General features: G+C 50.8%; 2 long non-coding RNA genes across 3 annotated transcripts in view; one reads left to right on the top strand and one right to left on the bottom strand.

The window, feature by feature from the left end:
* The window catches only part of LOC121107263, a 239,851-nt gene that overhangs the window by 35,485 nt on the left and 184,586 nt on the right, over nucleotides 1-19,780 (bottom strand). The window contains exons 2-3 of one of the 2 annotated variants that reach the window (XR_006931823.1): nucleotides 13,533-14,574; nucleotides 6,855-7,535 (exon numbers count right to left, since the gene is read on the bottom strand). This is a non-coding gene — a long non-coding RNA (uncharacterized LOC121107263). Of the gene's footprint in view, nucleotides 1-6,854; nucleotides 7,536-13,532; nucleotides 14,575-19,780 lie in introns of those variants that run through there. The other variant, XR_005840997.1, reaches the window with a different exon arrangement.
* On the top strand, nucleotides 8,539-9,383 carry LOC101747270. Its single transcript, XR_005840995.2, has 2 exons — nucleotides 8,539-8,755; nucleotides 8,870-9,383. It is a non-coding gene; the product is annotated as an uncharacterized LOC101747270 (long non-coding RNA).

The raw sequence follows: 19,780 nt of genomic DNA, 5'->3' as shown, positions 1-19,780 counted from the left end.
TTCTCTTTTAAAAAAATATTAAAGGGGCAGAGCCCATGCCAAGCTGTGCCCCCACTGTGCATCCCATGCGGCCAGCGCAGTACGGGAGGGACAGGAATGAGCCACATGTTGCTGGTGCTCCTTCACCCCTAGACCAGCTGGAGGAATAAATCCAGACAACATCATCCCAGTCTCCCAGCAACCCTCATTGCTGTCCCCAAGATAAGGCAGCTCCCACGTGGCCCAGGGATATGGATGCTACATGTCCTCATGTCTCCTGCAGTGCCAGCCCTGCCTGTCCCACACGCGCCCATCTGCAGGTCCATCTGCCAGCACGGGTGCATGCAACAAGATCTACAAACTACAAGATTGGCTGCATCCCTGCATATCCCTATACAGCGATGTCAAGCCATTCTCCTTCTACCTCCCAGCTCTTGCAGCCAGGAAATCTGCCAATGTGCTGCTCCTCTGGCACTCCATTGCTCCTCTCCCATTGAGTTTCTCCTTTGCTGCTGTGTTGCTCTGCTCCCATTCACAGAATCATAGAATCGTTGAGTTGGAAGAGACTGTTATAGACCACCTGGTCCCACCCCTCTCCAAGAAACAGGGACACCCACAGCTCGATTGGGTGCTCAGAGCGAGGTCCAGCCTGACTGTGAATGCCTCCAAGGATGGAGATCCACCACATCCCTGAGCATCCGATGCCAGTGCCTCCTCTCTCACTGCAATTCTCCTCTCCCATTGCATTGCTCCTCTCCATCCTTCTCCTTGTTAAATCAGAGGCTCCAGTGGATTTAGTGTTCAGAGTCTGTACTCCATACCTCATCGTTCATGCCACATTGATTCTCAATTCCAGCCCTGTAGGTTATTTAATTGGGCAGATATCCCTTCAATTTTCTCCTCCAGCGATATTATTGATGGCTGAAGTCTATCCATTTCTTTGCACGGGGCTTCAGAAAGAGCCTGTTAACAATTATAACAATACTCAAACACTTTGCTCTCAATTGTACTTCACAGCCCCAAATCTCAAACAATCCATTAAGCCCATCTTGGAGGCATTAATTGTTCCAGGTTCAGCCCTTCCAGCTGCAGCCATTGCTTTTCCCTCTCCATTCCATGGCCGGCTGCTGGCCACGGTCACTGGATGCAGTGATGTGAGCCAGGTGAAAGCAGCAGGGATGCAGGATCCTCTACCTGCCCCCAGAAGGACCCCAAGCCCCCCACCAAGGGATGTTCTGCATGGAGCACACGGTACTGAATCGTTCTGCCCCCATCACACTCAGTGTCCTAAAGGGCAGAAAAACACTACATTTCAAGCTCTACCCTTGCCCCTGAATTTTTGATGGATGCAGCCTCAACCTGAAAATGAATATTTTACCACAGTATAAAAGCTGAAATTACATGAATTAATTACATTTAAATATTTCACAGGGAGGAATAGTGGGTGTGGGAGGGCCAAGTCGGGGCCGTGCCCAGGCAGAGCTGTGATGGCCCAATCCCCTCCCCTTTGACTCCCAGGTGTGGGGAGCTCCGGTTGGGACCTTTATCCCAAGGGAGCCACCAAAACCCTGGAGACACCAATATCCATAACAGAGAGCTCGGCAAACACCAGCGGATGTAATCAGCGGGTGTCATTCCCTGATTCATTCATGCTTTTTCTGCTTCTTTCCTCATTTCCACATGCCAGCCTCAGCGGAGCGCTGGAGCATCCCTGGAGCCGAGGGCGTCAGTGAGGAGGAGGAGAAGGAGGAGGGGGAGGAAGAGCGGCCACCCCGGAGTGGCTCAGGATGGAGGTGTCTGTGCAGGGTGTGCAGCGGGGGAAGCTCAAACGCCATCTGCTCTGCTCGCCCCGCACCCAGCGAAGCGGCGCGCTGCTCTCTTTCCTGGATGCTAAAAATACTCCCTTAAAAAAAAAATAAATAAATAAAAGAAGAAAATCTGGAACAAAAAAAAAAAAAAAAAAAAAAGGAGATGGGAAAATGTGAGGAGCGTGAGCACAGCCTCCACGGAGGCCAGAGCCGTCCCTGCACTCTTCCTACCACGTCAGCCCTCTTTCCCTGTTTGCTCCCTCTCTGTCTCACTGTTTTGGATATTTGGAAACATTTCTTCTCCAAAAGAGCGGTGCTGCAGTGGCATTGGCTGCACAGGGAGGTGGGGGGTCACCATCCCTGGAGGTGTTCCAGAACTGTGGAGATGTGGCACTGAGGGATGCGGTCAATGGGCACGGTGGGGTGGGTTGGGGTTGGACTAGGGGATCTGAGAGGTCTTTTCCTATTAATTCTATGATTTAGGGCAGAAACATGCTATTCATGGTTTCCTCCAGTTATGGAAACAGGCACACGTGCACAGTTATCTAACAGAGCATTTGGGGATGGGAACTTGGCTGTAGGTGGGACCCATCAGGGAGAGGTTCAGCAGCAAAGTCAGCAGCTGCTCAGCCCGTGGCCCCTCCATCCCTTTGCCTTCCCCACGTAACCCCCAAGAAGCCATCACCCCTCCTCAGCGTGTCATCCAACCTGGATGATTTTGACCCCAAACACCACCAAAGCCTCACAAGTGGGGATGTCAAGCAAACCCTACTCACAGAAGGTGCAAAGCAGTTCAGAGTTGGGGAAATTCTGGGAAATTCCCCTTCCTTGGGCAGGGAGGGAAGGAGAGGGGAAGGATGAAAAAATCTCTTCCTGAGGAAATTAAATTGGACTTCAGATTTACAGGGTCTTCATTTTGTTCTGGTGATAATGAATTAAGCTCTTGCTGGCAGTTATATTGCTGCAGGAATAAGTAGCGGTTAAAAGCACTTTTGGAAACTATGACTTTCATTTTAAAGCTGCCACAATTTACATTTAATCCATTCATTAATTCATTTATTTATGCGGCTCAGGTACACATCTCGTGCCTCCCTGCCTTCCTGGGATCACTGACATGCTGCTCCCAAACCCAGATGGCTCTGTAAGGACCCAGGGTAGGACACATCTTCCTGCCACCATTTGGGTTCAGCCCCATACCCTGTCCCCAACCAAGACCTTGCCAAAGCCTCCCTGGGGCTGAGGGCATCCCTCATCATAGGATCACAGAATCATTAGGGTTGGAAAAGACCTCTCAGATCCCCAAGTCCAACCCCAACCCACCCACCATGCCCACTGACCACATCCCTCAGTGCCACATCTCCACGGTTCTGGAACACCTCCAGGGATGGAAACACCACACCGCCCTGTGCAGCTGTGCCACTGCTTCACTGCACTTTCAGACAAGAAATGTTTCATAACATCCAGCCACAGCAGTGGGGCTGGGCCTGGAGGGTCTTTAAGGTCCCTTCCACCCAAAGCATTTTGTGATTCTGCAACATGCAGAAGATGCATGTTGCGTCATGTCGACCACCTCCAACAGCCCTGGGGTCAAAGGCCTATCTATAAGGTCTTCCAACGTAACCTTGGCTCACGTGATCCAGAAAACAGACTTCTGCCTCAGCACAGCAGGGGGATAACCCCAGTGACCCCACGCTCACATTCTGACAGGCGCCATCAAGGCGTATCCCTGGCCACAGAGCACGCTGAGCTGGAGGAACTACAATGGAATTTCCATTAGCTATAAATCCAGGTGATGAAAACCCAATGGCCCCGGGGCAGCCCTGTGTGCAAAGCCATAGGCAGTGCCCCCTGCGGAGGGCCACGTCCCCCCCAGCCCTGTGCCCCCAGCCCTGGTGTCAGCTGGCACAGCTCTGTGCTCCTCAGCCAGGAGCTCGATGTCAATGCTGGCTCTGCTGGATCCCACTGGGCAGCTGGCAATAGGATCCCAAACCTCGCTGTAATTTATATGGCAGTTTTCATTACTTCCCTTCTCCAAAGACTTGTTCAATAAATTACCAGTTTATGAATTCCAAAGTGTTCTGTGCAGCCTTGAACAAAAGGGAATGGGAAAAAGAAAAATACAGCCCAGACCAGCTCTAATGGCAGAGCTTTTCATTCTGGAAAGAAAGCTGTTACTAAAATGAAATCCCCACGTGGATAATGCTGCCTTCACGAGCCAGAGGACCGCAACACTCTTGCCATCATTGCTCAGAGCACGGGCTGGGGTCAATACGTGGGAGCCTCTGGCTGCCTAAACACCACATGGACATCACATGAGGACCTTCCTCGAGGAGCTGAGGCACCGGAGAGGTAGGCAAGTCTTAAGAAATGGTTAAGCTGGAGCCTTTCCACTCTGCAGGGCAGCAAACGTGGGGAAAAATAAATCAATACCACCACCCACTGCATCTCCATCTGCCATTGATTTATGGCCCTGCTGAAAAGCCTTGTTGTCCACAATTATTGGGCAGTCAGCTCCCATTTGCCACGATTCCATCACCTCTCCTTCCCACCCAGCAGAGCGCATCCTGTGGTGTGTGGGGCCGGGGGGGTCCCAGGGGGCACAGACGCACGGTGGGACGCGGGCAGGGTCAGGTCTCACCCTCCAAAGGGCTGGGATGGCAGCCGGAGCCCAGGGGCACCTCTGAGAGCAACAAGGGCGAAAAGAGCAGCCAGGTGGGTGTGAGCAAAGCCAACCAGAAAATTACATTTTGCCCCGAGCGGCTGAAAATTCAGCTTTATCTCACAAGAAACCAGAGGCTGAGCACAGGGAGATTTCCTTCCTAGCCTTCTTGAAAATCTTCCCGGCTTGATTTTTACTCTTTCAACCATTTCTATCGTATGTCACTCTGACCCAGGAGGTCAAACCGACCCCATTGCCAAGGCCTGGTGGGAGCAAGAGCTGCTGGAGGAGCTCCCCGAGCCGTGCTGCATTATTTCAGCATTCCCTTTGGAGGAAGAAAGGTTGCGTCAGGAAATAACCGAGTGCCCAAAGCACCAGCAGCAATTCTTGGGGCAAACGTGGGGACCAGGCTGCAACTTCTTCATGGAGTGAACCCCTTGCTTGGGAGGTGGGGCTATAATCCTTTGTAGGATGCTTCTCTCATGTAGGTATAATTCTGGGGAGTCTACTAAGCAGGTGCTCCTAGCATCTGTAGACCAGACAACGTTGGATGTGAAAGCTGGTTAAACTGAATTACCAACACGTTGAATCATAGAAGCACTTCAGTTTGAAGGGACCCCCAAAGGCCATCTGGTCCCACTGCCTGCAGTGCACATGGACACCCACAGCTCCATCAGTGCTCACAGCCCTCCAGCCTGATCCTAGGGTGTGCAGGGATGGGCACCACCACCACCCTGTGCCGTGCCTCACCACCCTTCTTGGAAATAACTTCTTCCTTACATCCAGCCTAAATCTCCCTTCTGTCAGTTTGAAGCCCTTTCTCCTTGTTCTACCACAACAGACCCTCCTAAAGAGCCCGTCCCCTTCTTTCTTACAGTCCCCCTTTAGTTTAGACTTCATTTTGGTAAGGGATGTGGAAGGTCTGCTTGCAGAAGTCAGCCTTGGATGGCATACTCGGACCTAAACCAACTTGTTCTTAAGTGAAATAAGCCTGCAACTTCAGGAGCTGGGTCTGAAGTGAAACACACATCAAGAAACAAAAGGAAGGGTTTAGTGAGGTCAGCTGGAGAGAGGTCATGGATACAAATACACAGGACATCCAGAACTGCATGCAGTCAGGAGGTGTTAGAGCTGCAAGAAATCCCAAGCAGAGGGAAAGGGGACTAAAAATAAAAGCTGGCAGAGAGGAGCAGTGATGGGCTGAGCTGCCACTCAGAGAGGCGTTGGGAGGATGCAGAGACCCCGCGTGGATTGGAAGGGAGAACTCCCAGAATTGGGGTCATGGGAGCCCCAGAGTTTTTGACAAAGTGGAAACTGCACAAAGCCACAGGGAGTTGGAGCCTGCAAAAAGGCACCGACACAAACTGCCAGACAGAGAGCCCAGAAGCTCTCCAGCCTAACCACTGTTGTTCTTCTTCTCTTTATTCGAGATCAGGAAAAGGATTGGAGCATAACCGGGGGCACTGCTTCACCTCAGCTTTGAAGCAGATGGAGGTTTCCCATGGAGGTAAACGTCATACCAGCGAGTGCAATGGGAGCAGCCATTCCCCAGAGTGGGGAAGAACAGGCACAGGGGAGAGCGTTTCTGCCAGCAATTATTTTTATTACATCAAGACAAAGTATTATTGGTTTGGAGTACAGCACACGTGGGGGCTGTATTTAAATACGAGACACAAGCCCATTAATCTGACTTCGTAGAGGATGAGGCTTCACAGCAGATTCGGATGGCAGAGCTAATTGAAAGCAAGTAAATAGCAGCACAAGGGTTTAAGCAGAGGAGATCTCACCAGACTGGGTGGATTACCACATCCCCTTCGTCTGCAGGATCAACTGCTCTCACCCACCCAGAGCAAAAGGACCCAGGGATGGAGGCTGCAGGAATACACAGAAGAAACTCCGCATGGGCTAAAACAGCAGAGATGGAGGCAGGAAGAGCGTGGCAGGAAGATGAGAAGCTTCAGCAGCTCTGTGTCAGACCCACATCTCAAAAGAAGGCTTCAGAACATCTGCAGATGGGAACCACCCCTGTGACCACTGCAGCACCGGAGGACCATTGCCTCCGCAGAGAAAGCTGCTTTTATTTGATCATTAAAATGAAATTCTCTTCATCTGCCTGAGGCATACAGTGAGACCGAGCCTGCCGAGCACTTCTAACAGCCCTTGTCCCCCAGAGGAAAATTCAGATGAGATTGGTTGCAAAATAGGAAGCGAGGATATTGCACTGCAGGACTTGAGTACCCTACAAGTGGTATGAAACTGCAGTGTAATGGCAGGAGGTGTAAGGCCATGCACGTGGACTGCCAGCATTCCCCTGCATTTCTGCCAGTCCCTCATCAAAAGGGCTGGGCTGACAAAGGCAGGACCGTGAGACAGCAGTGCCATATGGCTGTGAATGGGACTCTGCATGCAGAGAAGAGAAGCATGACCCATGTGTAAGGCAGGGATAAGGCTGTGGTTGGAGGGGACAATGTGGGGTCTGACTGCCTGCGTTTGAGAGTGAGACCACGAGGAGGGAGCCCCGACAGCAGAGCAGAACCCGGTAGGGAACATTGCTCTCAGCTATAAATACATTGGGAACTAAACACACGGAAGGGAGAAGAGCTGCTGAAGCCAGAAGACAGTTGGCATGAGGACACACGGGCAGAAGCTGGCTGTGATGACTGCTGAAGGAAATCACAGAACATTAGGATCAATAAGACTGCAAAAGACCTCAAAGATCTCCAGGTCCAACCCCAGCCCACCTCACCATGCCCACAGCCCTCAGTGCCGCATCTCCACAGCTCTGGAACACCTCCAGTGATGGGGACTCCCCCACCTCCCTGTGCAGCTGTGCCACTGCAGCACTGCTCTTTCTGAGAAGAAATTATTCCTCATATCCAACCTGAAATGTCCAACTGCTCCCGTGATGGGTGCTGTGATTGCAAAGACTTTGCCCAGGAAGGGGCTGGAGGTGCTGGGTGTGATGGTAGAGGACTGAAGTTGGTGGTCTGTTCACCTCTAAAGGCTCATGGCCAGCAGCTGCCACCTGCAGAAGAAATCCCAAAGAAGTGGTATCTGTGGTATCTGCTGTAGGATGTCCTGGGCCTCTTCTGGGTGGAGAAGGAACAGTCACTATTTAATAGTGAAGTCTTGCCCCACAGGTGTTCTGCATGCAAAACCTTCCCAGAAAACAGACTGTGTTTGGTCTCTGTGCCCTTTTGTTTAAGTGAGAGTGAGAAGATGGGCAGCAGGAGAGGGGCCAGCAGGGTTTGGGTTGGGGAAACATAGCAGAGAACTGCTGGCCGTGACCCCAAGTCCCTCTGTCCTCCTGGCACACGTGCTCTGAGCTGCCAGTCAAGCTGCTGTGATGATCCTAATTGGATTAGGAGGGGAAACACAGCATTTCCTGGACCAGAAAGAGCACAGACAGTTCAGAAAGAGCTGAGAGCTCCTGGCACAGGGCATGAATTCCCTTCCCCGCCTGCTCTGATCTTCACAGCCTGTCTGGGACCTCAAATTTCCCTTCGCTTGCTCTAAGTGGATTCCTATGGAGCCACATCACCACGATCTCTGCACCAAATTGATTCTGTGGGCTGAGAAAGCTGTCTGCAGAGCAGCCAAAGATGTCCTAAGCACCTGGATGAGAGCCTGAGCAATCTGCTCTGCACAGAGAGGGCAGAGGGCAGACACAGGGCTGCCCTGCAGGCTCACGTTCTCCTTTCTGCTGCGTTACAATCATAGAATAACCTGAGTTGGAAGGGACCCATAAGCATCGTTAGTCCCTGCTGCACACTGAGAAGCACCCAATTAAGCACTGAGCTTTCAAGCCGGCTTCTCTGAGTGCCCTTTACTCAGATCAAATGGCTGCCAAGGTCACCCACTTGTAACTCACACAGGTACACCCCCTGGTGCTGTCCCCATGCCATGGAGCAGCGAGCTCCTACATTTGGAGAAGGGTTCCTGCTCCAGGGCACCCCTGTGCCCATGGGCTCACACGAAGCCTTTCACAAAGCTGCACCTCTGCCCAAAATCAGCATCTGCTTGGCTCCAGCCTCCCCCCTCGACACGCATCTCCATCGCCATGGAAACCCAGCAGTGGGAGATGGGTTGCCTGGCAACCAACACCCAGCTGGACCACACTGCTGACCCCCAGTACTGCAGCCCTGGAGGGGTTTTGGTGCTGGACCTGTGATGGGGACAGTGAGACAGCATCCCAGCCTTTGGGAAGAGGTGGGTAAAGAGACTCCATGCAGCACCTCTGCATCTGCAGCATCCCTGGGCATATTCTTCCTGTGCTCTGTTGGAGGAGTTGGCATCAATTCAGGACCAGGTAACAGCTTCAACAGCCCCCTAAACAATCCTGTGATGCTTCAGGCTCTGCTTTCACCCTGAACAGCAATAGCCTGATGAACAAAAGCACACTTCATCTCATGTGCACTGCCAGCCCTTGGGATGTGGAGAGATGGACCAACTTCCTTCTGGAGGAAGCAAGCAGTGAGCAACCCCATTACAGCTGATAATGAAGGCAAGGTGCACATTCTTCAGCACACAGCCTAATCTCAACCAGATGAAATGCAAAAAGCAGAAGCACTAAGGGAGAAGTCAGCATTTGCAAAAAGCAGCCCCAAGAATCAGACTGCCTCAGATTGCCAAGAGATCAGATAAAAGCCCTCATTACAACCTGCCAACGTGCGTGCGATGAAAAGAAAGATATGGCCACGAGACAGGGATGCATGCACAGAGCCACCTGCAGCCCCCAGCAACGACTTTGCCATTGGGGTGGGTTACATCACACCAAGTGAGGGTATGGCCTGAAGTAGGATGAAGTAGTTTTGCATGAACATGCACAAAGGCACAGTGCATGCAGCTGGAGAGCTCAGCAACACCATGTTGAGGTCTTTTTGGCTCCGGTACAAAGCAAAAGAATGCAGATAAATAAGAAAGGAGGTGATAAAGCATGCATAACTCTCACTAGGGTCAGCAAAAAAAGCAGAGAAATGCAGAGCTGGCAAAGTAGGCTCAAGCAAAACCATCTCAGAAGCAGAATGGGGAAAGAAAAAGAGGCACTGCCATCACAGGCAGTGGGAGGGAAGGCAGGGCTACACACTGGGGGACTGGGGATGGACATGGCTATAACACATCAGCAAGCTTCTGAATCACTGGAGTGGGCTGAAATCCCAATGGCAGCAGGGAGCTGTGGGTCTGGAGGCGAAGAGTGGCAGAAGAGACTGCTCAAACCACAGCCATCACATTCACAGCACAGGGTGGGCATGCAGGGACTGGGACAGCTCCACTTGTGAGCTCTGAGAGCAACTGCAGGAGGGGACATGGCACTGCAGGCTCTAACTGCAGTGAACTATTGAGATGTCTTCAGAGTAAGTAGCAGTGATGGATTGCACAGCCCATAGGTGGGCTCCTCCAGCTGAGAGATGGCGGAACAAAGGGGAAAAAAAGGATTGACCCCAGAGCCTGGGCTGATGTGAAATGGGGAAGAGAAAGAGCCAGGCCAGAGACAACATGGCTGAAGATTCTGGGAGTTATGAAGGACCAGCGGGGACTTTCAGTGAGAGATTGCTTGGCAGATAGGTCACTGCCCCTTGAAATGGCCACATAAGCGTGGAGCACCAGAGAGGAAGAGAGAACTGTGCTCATCTGTAATCCATGCAGGAGAGCCAGCCCTCAGCAGTGAGGTGAGCTGCTCACACCCCAAGGGAGCCAGGATCCGTGATTGCTGATTCTCCCCCCAATGACTCTACCCAATGAGATGCATCATGACACTGCTCTCTGGTGTAGTGTTATGGTTGGTCAGATCCCAGACACAGAGGATGCTCTCAGGCTGCTCAACAGCTCCTGCAGAGCAATCAGTGCCAGGCACTGATCGAGAGGCAGCTCTTCAAGGAAATTCACCTATTTCAGTGCTCTCTCAGCTCATACTCTGGCTGGGGATGTGGTTTAGTGGGCATGGTGGGAGCTGTCCTAGAGGGACACCCAGAGGCCAGGAGCAAGCCTCAGCCCAAGGAATCCACACCCAAAGGCTCAAGGATGCCCAAGAACAATTCAGTGATATCTGAAAGACACAAAAAGGCTGCAGACCCCATGCATGAGTATGGCAGTTGAAATTAGGTAACACTGAATGCTGGGTTGAGAAAAGTCAACTAAACTCCCCAGGTGCCTTCATTAAGCTTTTTGGGAAGGGAGTGCACAGCCCAAAGAGGCCCACCACCAAACCAAACCACTGCAGGAAAGCGGTGCTTGGAGAGGCCTTCAGGGAATCCAATGCAAAGGGTCACTGGTAGGCTCATATTTTATTTATTTGTTTCATGAGAAAAAGTTCTGAGGTGGTGTTTTTTTTTTTGTGGAGGTAAGCACCTAATTGAGTTCAGGTTCTTCAACTAATGAAGAAATGAGCTGAATAATTAATTATTGGAAGATAAATTATTCACAGCAAGTTGCCATTCCAGTGTGGGAGCTGCAGGAGGGTTTTTTTTTTTAAGTTATTTTTCTTATTCTCATCTTAAAAAAAGAAAAATGCACACCCAATATTTGCTGCCATCCCAGCACACCACGGCAATACTATCATTTCCTCATTGAGATATTAAGTGACATTCCCAAAAAGGGGAATCCATGGGAGATTCCAGTTGATCCCTCCATTAACAATGGAATTTCTCAAACTAACCCAGCAAAGGAGGACATTTAACTCACACAGCGCACCTGAAGGAATCATATCGCATCATAGAATCACAGAATGGCCTGGGTTAGAAAGGACCACAATGCTCATGCAGTTCCAACCCCCTGCTATGTGCAGGGTCGCCAACCAGCAGCCCAGGCTGCCCAGAGCCACATCCAGCCTGGCCTTGAATGCCTGCAGGGATGGGGCATCCACAGCCTCCTTGGGCAGCCTGTTCAGTGCGTCACCACCCTGTGTGTGAAAAACTTCCTCCTAATATCTAAGCCGAGAATCTCACAGTCATCATAACCCACTCAGATGTCACCCGCCATAGACACAAACCTGCCACAAAGACCCATATCTGCTTGACCTGCACAGCTTCCCAGCACCCATAACAACGAATAGTGTTCAATTTGGGGACTGCCTCCAAGGGCCCCATAGCCAACACACAACGCCCGCCCTACAACAGCAGGCTGTGTGCCAGCCACAGTGCTAAATGCATCCTCCTGCCTCATTTCTTCTGTATTTGGAATATCTATGGTGCGTTTCTACCTTTTCCATTCTGCTATTTACAGTTTTACCATCTGTCTCTAACAACATAGCCATTTTTTTTTTGACACAAAATAAATTCCCCCATGCATTTAAGTGCTTTCTTATTGTCTTTGACCCTTCTGGTCATTCATAGTCCATTAGTTTCTTTGATTTCTTCCAAGTGCTACCTATATTTTTAGGTAACATATCCCTTCTTTAACATTCCCTAACACTCTCCTTAGTTTTCTCCCTCCTCCCCACACCTGTGCACTCCTGAGGATTCCAAAAGCCCATCTCCACAGCACTGCAGTGCAATCCAACCACAGCTCCCACTTCAGGCAGCTGTGGGGTTTCTGATTCTTGTGTTCCCCAGCCTGTAGGGAGGGGTTCACCATCAGCTCAGGTGGGCTGAGCTGTTCTACGAGGCACAAAATGTTCCTCGGGTTCAACCCTCTTCCCACTCCCAGGCTCTAGAATCCTCTCTCTACAGATCATAGATAACAGCAACTGGCCCCACTTGCCAGCAAAACCTGACAGCACTTAATTAGCTTTCACCTATTCCCCAAATTTTAAAGCCCAAATCCCCAGATCCTTGGGGTCCTGCTCTCAGGGTGCCCCCCCAGTTCCTGCAGGACACCCAATCTCCACACCAGGCACATTGGGAGATGCTGAGCCACCTCCAGGCTGCCACTAGCAACATTTATATGTGATGTCTTTGTGACCACAATAAAACATCTTCCCAGAAGAGACTGACACATGCTCTCCTCTTGATCAAAGACCTTATCTGGGTCACCCCAAGCTCTTCCCAATCTATTTTGCTTGGGGACATATAGTGATACCCCCAAACCGCACAGCAGCTCTTGGTTAGGAGCTGCCCAAAGACTCTTGGTGCACAGTGGGCATGGTCTGCAAGGTCCACGATGCAGGGGAATGAGAAATCTCATGGCTAATAATGCCCTGCTATGTCACTGCATGAATATCACACCCTCCAGGGACCCCATCAGGCCTCATGGGCACTGCAGTGCCTGCCTGTGCCACCTCTCTCCCTCCGTACCCAGTGACGTGTTTAACCAAAAGAGGAAGAAAGTTACTGGTTTTGGTAATGCTTTTTTCTCCTTCCTTTAAGTGATTGAAGTGCACGAACAAGCCGGCTGAGAAAGGCACTTGAAAGCATCTTGAGTCTGGTTAAAGCTGGTTATCCATCTCGATTTGCATAATGATTATGCAGATGGCAGTTTGCATAATGTTCCTATGATCTACAATCACTTTAGGGCTTCATTGCAAGAAGAGACCACAGAGAAGGACGCGAGCAGCTGTTGGTCCCCTGATGGTTGGGGCACTGCAGTGCATCCCCCTCCCACACAGACAGCTTTGGGTCTGTCTGGCTTTGGAACTGCCCACAGGGGAGTTTGTGCTTCTTGGCATTAATTTCCCCTTACCTCACACAGTGAAATTTTAAAACTCATTTGAGATAACACCTCAGAATTTGAAAAGGAGCTTCAATTGTGGTGGCAATTAGTCTTTACCTACCACACGGAAAGTGATAAAGTTATTACCTTTACCCTCACCACAGACAATGCCACAGTACACAACAAGCATTCAACCACCGTGGTAGGACTCAGTCACAAAGGAACCCTAAGGAACACAGAGTACAGGTCCACCCAAAGGAAGGAAAGTGAGAGACCATCAATGTAAATGTGTGGATTGCACACAAACAAAAGGTTTCCTCTGTGACCCAGCTGCAGGGGCTGAAGCAGGTGCTGGGAGTCATTAAGCTGCCCCTGTGGCCCTCCCTGCCTGGCACCCCCCTCTGATGTCCTGCAGCATTGTCCAGGGACCACCACAGGTCTCAGGCAGAACTGCCCCCAGGCCAACCCTCAGTCTGAGAAACCTACAAACCTTTCCTTACCTGTGCAGCAGGAACAGAACCACTCCCACGCCATCCAAACCCTCCTGCATCATGCTCAGGCTCTTATAGCTGCCACCTGCCCAGCACCACCTATGAGAAGGTGGGACCACCTGCCCGTCTGTTTGATTGATCCCAAAGAGCCATTCCCCACCCACGTGTGACCAATCCAACACAGCACCACTCACAGCAAGGATGCATCCAGACCTCCATCCTGACATGCTTTACAAGATGTCCCAGTGCCAAGTTTGCCATTGGGTCAACCCATGGTGGGTCCATGTGATGCTGGTCGTGCTCATGGTCACCATCCTGGTGGTACTTCTGGAGCTGCTCAGTGGCACTGGCCGTGCAGTGCTGCCCATAGTCCCACCACCTGGCACAGCATGGGTGCCTTTGATCAGTTAAGCAGCATCTTATAAATGAATTATTGAGAAATTATTATCACTGGGATGTTTGAGTTGTCCTTCCAGGTTTATCTAGAAGAATGGATATTCCACGATGGAGAAAAAGCCACCCACTTAGCACAAAGCTGAGGTTTCATAGAACCACAGAATAGAATCACAGAATGGTTTGAGCTGAAAAGGACCCCCAGAGGCCATCTGGTCCCACTGCCTGCAGTGCACAGGGAGGCCCACAGCTCCATCACTTCTCACAGTCCTCCAGCCTGACCCTGGGGGTCTGCAGGGATGGGGCAACAGTCCTCTCTGGGCAGCCTCCAATATTTCACTGCCCTTTCTTGTATAGAACTTTTCACCCAGGAGTCGCACCCATGCAAATGCTTTGTGCCCATCCCCATTTTCAGAAAGCACCCTCGCTCCAGAGCAAGAGATTTTATCTCCTCATACCTCAGGGTTACAGAAGCTGCAGTGAGTGGAGGAGGATGGCAGGCAGTAACCTGGAACCGAACCAAAATAAAAGCTCTTCAGCGATCCCTCTGAAACCACTTGGGATGATAACAAAAGCAGGACGTGAATTGGCTCTGCTGGAGAACCTTCCTGGAAACACCGGAGCTGAAGACATTGAGCGGAAAGGCTTCAGAGATGTTCTGCAAGAGAGGGAGAGGGAGAGGGAGGTGAGCGGGTGTGGGCTTTCCTGCAGGACACAGCTGTGCATATAAATGCAAAACACCAATAGTGATTTGTGCCAGAAGCTCTGGCTTCTTATTTAGGTTCAAATCCCAACTCTGGTGGGATCAGTTGGCACTGAGCTTTGCAGGTTCCAAGCAGCCAGCAGGTGATGGGATGAACCACCATGGTGCTTAGTTAATCTAAGAAGGCCATGCTGTGTTTCAACATAAATTAAATGGTTAAATAAAGTCTCCCAAGACGTGTGCCCCCTTATTTATGGTGCTGGTGGTGAATGATGCTCTGGGTCGTGTCCCAAAGAGCCATTCCCCATCTATGTATGACAACCCTAACACAGCATCGCTCACAGCAAGGATACATCCAGACCTCTATCCTGCCATGCTTTCCAAGAGGTCCCAGTGTCAAATATGCTGCTGGGGCAACCCATGGTGGCTCCATGGGAGACAGGCTCCACTGGTGGCTCATGGTGTTTGGAGACAGGGATGGCTTGGGATGGGCATGGAGCCCTTCAGCTCTCCTTAAGAGCAGTCCCACAGCCTCTCTAGACCCAATGTCCCCAGTACTGGTGCTAAGGAGACCTGGTTCTGGCTGGCCTGGAGAAGGATGGCACTCCCAGCAGAATGGAAACCAGATGGGAAATCCCCTCCCTGGTGTGGGAGAAGGAACACACGCCAAGAGGGAGAGCCTGGGGCTGGAGGCAGACACTGCCTCCCTACCCTTCTGCAGCTTTTTTCCTCTTATTTTTTGCTATTAGGCCACCAGCTGTATTCCTGATGTGAACCATACCCATAAGCATCCACTGCACATGGCACATGAGCCTCCATTCAATCTTTTCCATTAGGAACCGTCACAATGAAGGTCTGGGAAGCAGACTGAACAACCACAGCGATGCCATGGGGATAGAGGACCTGAGAAGGAGCACATTCCCATTCCCAGGACAACCCCCATCTCCCCGCACAGACCCCATAGCCCCCATCCTGCTCCCAGCACTGGATGCCCAGAGGCCAGCAGCACCCAGACCCTCCTCCCATCCCAACTGCTTCCACCCTCACTTCAAAGCTCTGCAAACACTGCTGCCGAGCTCGCCAACATCAAAAGCTCCATCTATTTATGTTTTACACGGCACCAGGAAGCCATTGGGATATGGTAGGTTTATTTTTCTTAAGAAGAAAAAAGCAAAACAGGAGTTCCTGTGTATAAATTCCTCAGCAGGAATAGTAACCCAAATAAAAGGAAGAGAACGTTGGGGTTGGAGGTGTCAGTTTGCTCTCCCCTCGGCTTTTTTTCCTTTTTCTTTAACTCCTAAACTTCACTTCTCCTCATTTAGAGCTCAGATACACTACTGGCCATTTTCTACTGAGCTTTGCAAAGAGAGTCCCTTCACCTGAGGAGCCCTCTCCCCCTGCCACGCTCTCAGCCTCCCTTTAGCAGCCCAGGGACGCAGCCGAGCCCTTTCCTGCCCTTTCCCTGTTCAATTTGCCTTCAGGGGGAGACCAGAAGAGCCAAGGACTGCAGAGAAATCCCACCAGTGCCTCAATCAGAGGCATTAGTCCTCCCTGCTCTGCACTGACGGCGCTTCCCTGCGCTGTCACTGATGCATTCCTAATATTTGTGCTGAGGTCAGGAACCAAATTACTCAATTGTCCTCAGGACTGATCTTCTGCAAGCCAGACCCCGCCATGTGGTGCATGGAGCTGTCAGCTCCTCTTTAGCAAGTTCGGCGTGTGCTCCCCGCTCCCCCATTAATCCCTGTCCTCATTAATATTTCCCACGAGGCACTGTATCCGCCACCTTACTGAAGCATGGAGAGAAGGGATCTGCAGCATTTCCTCCATCCGGCACCTAACATGAGATGAGCCTGACATCTCCTGCACCGCATTCTGTGTCATTTCCTATTTAGCTCTGGGTTTTTAATGACTCCTTCCCTCCAAATTTGTTCCTTGTATACTCCGGGGGCTGGACTAATGTGCCTGAAGTTGCTCAGATCGGTTATGCTCCCATTTCTCAAACAGGGAGTGAAATCCGTGTCAGAGCATGGGTCAGTAAGCAGCGAGCCTGGACCCATGCATCCCCAGTGCTGCGGTTTGTAGGGCCGTGGCAGACCCTATAAGGCACTGCGCAGGGCAAGGGGCTGAGGCTGGGGTGAGCCATCCGCCTCTCGTCCTCATTGTAACAGCAAGGGGAGGGAGGGAGCCAGCCCTGCTTTTCTGGCTTTCAGAGCCAGAAATCAAAATCCTGAATCAGAAGTTCTCTTTTCATTCTGGGGCTCACCACATCATCCTCAGTTAATTTGTGTCATCGCCTTTTGCATACCCTGTGCAGCCAGGATTGTGGTGCAAAGTCAACCATTGGTGGTGCTGCACTACACAGCCCAGGGAGCTCAGAGCCCACTGGTAGGGTCCCCCTGGCCCACAGGGAAGTGGCTGCAGCAGACAGGGTTGTTTCAGGTCAGAGGAATCCCTGCAGTCCTCTCCTTGATTCTGGTGGAGCATCTTCCCCCGGTTCTCCTTGCTTGCAACACTGCTGGATGAGCTCCTTGGGGCACTGAGCAGCTCTCTGATGGACGGCACTGATGGGTCTTGAAAAAGCAAAAGGGAAAAAGGAGGTCGGATGTGTCAGGAGAACTCGGGGCTCAGGGCTGGGCGCTCTCTCTGTTGTCTCATTCCCACCAGGGGCAGAGGACAGGAGGGGTCCTGGGGCTGCAGGAGGGGACTTTGGGCCAAGCAATGCAGGGCAGATGGGATGGGAATGGGCAGACAGGAGGAGGTTGTGCTGATGGATCCATCCGACAGCTTTGGCGCAATGACTGATTTGATCAGCAGGCACCAGGAAAACCTTCATTGAGTTAAAATTACTTCAGAAGACACCAAGGAAGAAGACATGGAATTATAGAATGGCTTGGGTTGGAAGGGACCTCCACCTGGTTCCAACCCCCAGAGCAGTCCCGCCTCCCCCAGCCCCTGCCTTGCTCCGTGTTGTGTTTTCTCAGCCCATTCCCCATCCCATCCATGGGCATCTCCAGCACTGGGCAGGACTCACAAAGATGAGTTCAATTCAAGGGAAGGGAGACAGCAATCCTTGCTCTTTGAATGTCCTTTCCTCTGAAATTCTTTTCATTGCCTTGAAATATCTTCCAGAGGGGAATAACACTCCTCACCCAGCCCAGAAGACAACCAGAGGCATTTCTTCCCCTTCCCCCCACCTGCTCAGATTGGCTGGAGAACAAGAAAAAAGCAAATTAGTTGATCAAAACCTTCCCCCAAATGAGCACCGTCTGTCTGCTTCCCATTTTTAATACATCCTCTATTTTTTCTTCCTCTCCGTAGGAGGCTTTTCTCTGGCATCTCTGTTTGGTTTTATTTTATTCTAAATGGGAATCCCTTTTAATTAAAAGAATAGGGAAAAGCCCTTCGGTCCCATTCAGCTCGAAGCAAAATGTTCTTTCTCTCTTCCCAGGAGACTCAGACGCAGCTCGAGGTCAGATCCATTTCACAGAGCGATCCAAAAACTCCAAGTGAGCACATCAGCTCCACACCACATCTTCTGATCTCCCCTCAGCGCCTCTTCCCCCAACCCTTAAATCTCCACTTCATAACGAAAGTTCCCATCACTGGAGCAGGCTTTGCCCAAAACGGAACAACAGCCAACGCTGCTGGAAACCTTCCAGCCCTGCACATAAAGCAGCTCTTCCTCTCCCTGAACTGCGTTACGCAGGACTTGCTAGAAACAATGCAAACTGATTGGGCAATACATAATAATAATAGTAGTGATAATAATAATAACGTTGAAGTTGAGCAACAGGAAAGAAAAAGATCTTTTAACTCAGAAGAGTTGATTTCCTCCCATGATGCGGTGCTGCTGGGTACTGCTGGGTGCTGGTGGATGGGTGCACTGCGAAGGAAATTAGGAATGCAGATGCCAGCCCTTATTAAAAGGCCTTCTCCATTTCTGATTTCTCTAATACAACCAAGTAGAAGTATTGACATGTCAGAATGGTCTTTTATTATAATCCATTTATGCTATTAGTGTAATATCCTCCTCTTAGATTGCTGAGTTATGTATTAATATCATAAGGATGTCGGCGTTTCTTTTAGTTCTTCTTTTAGTTCATCATTGCCTAAAACGAGTCCCAGACTCTCCGTGTGATAGGATGCTGACGGATGGTCATACTTTTAGCTGTGATCATGTCTTGGTATTCTGGAATTAGGGATGTGTTTTTAAAATGTTTCTTCTTGTGCACTTTCTCTATTCTTCTCAAGCCATGTCTTACCTGTTATCATTCCATTTCTATGGTAGAATCATTTGTGCATACATGGCATCGTTCATTTGCTGTCCTTAGTGTAACAAGTGAGAAATAAAGCGTGAATGTGGGAAACCCAAAAGCAGCCACAGATGAAACCTATTTCTGGTGGAATCACAGAATCACCGCGGTTGGAAAAGACCTCTGAGATCATTCAGCCCAACCGCCCACCTACCACCAATACTGCCCACGACCCTCGGTGCCACATCCACCCCTTCCTTAAACACCCACAGGGATGGGATTCCCCCATCTCCCTGTGCAGCTGTGCCATGGGGAGGGCAGCGGCCCGAGGCAGGGAGCCCTACACGGCCACACTGCTCCGCCTGGCTGAGGAACGGGAGCCCTTCTCCTCTAGCAATGTGATGGATGATCCCAATTATATTCTTCCAGCTCTGATTTAATGTAATGTTTTATTAATAGCAACAATCAGGGGAAAGCAAACAGCTTATTCTGAACACGCCATTCCCTTTCTGCTTTTTGCTTTCCCACATCCGTGCACGCGCCGAGTCCTTGATGTCACGGCGCTGGGGGTGTGATGAGGAGGAGGGCAGGAGGAAGTGAGAGCACAATCCACTGAACAGGGAAATAGCTCATTAGTACGCTCTTGACAGAATTAACACAATTGTGACAATATTTGCTTCACTCATCCTTTACGGAGTATTTGGAGGGAAGTGCAAATTGCTGGTTTGCTTCCTCGGACGCTAAAAGGCGGTGTAAAAGGATGGGGAAACACATCGCACTGCACTGCTGGCTGCAATGTGCTTTGTGCAGCTAGGGGAGGAACGCGGTACGTACATCAACATTGCCCCTGGGCAGTGTCCCATGGAGAAAAGGCTCCTTGCAATGCACCCCTGGGGCTGTGGGGC

This window comes from Gallus gallus, chromosome 19 (genome assembly GCF_016699485.2).
Source record: "Gallus gallus isolate bGalGal1 chromosome 19, bGalGal1.mat.broiler.GRCg7b, whole genome shotgun sequence".
In the NCBI taxonomy this organism is placed as follows: domain Eukaryota; kingdom Metazoa; phylum Chordata; class Aves; order Galliformes; family Phasianidae; genus Gallus; species Gallus gallus.
This window is presented reverse-complemented; position numbering and strand designations above follow the sequence as displayed.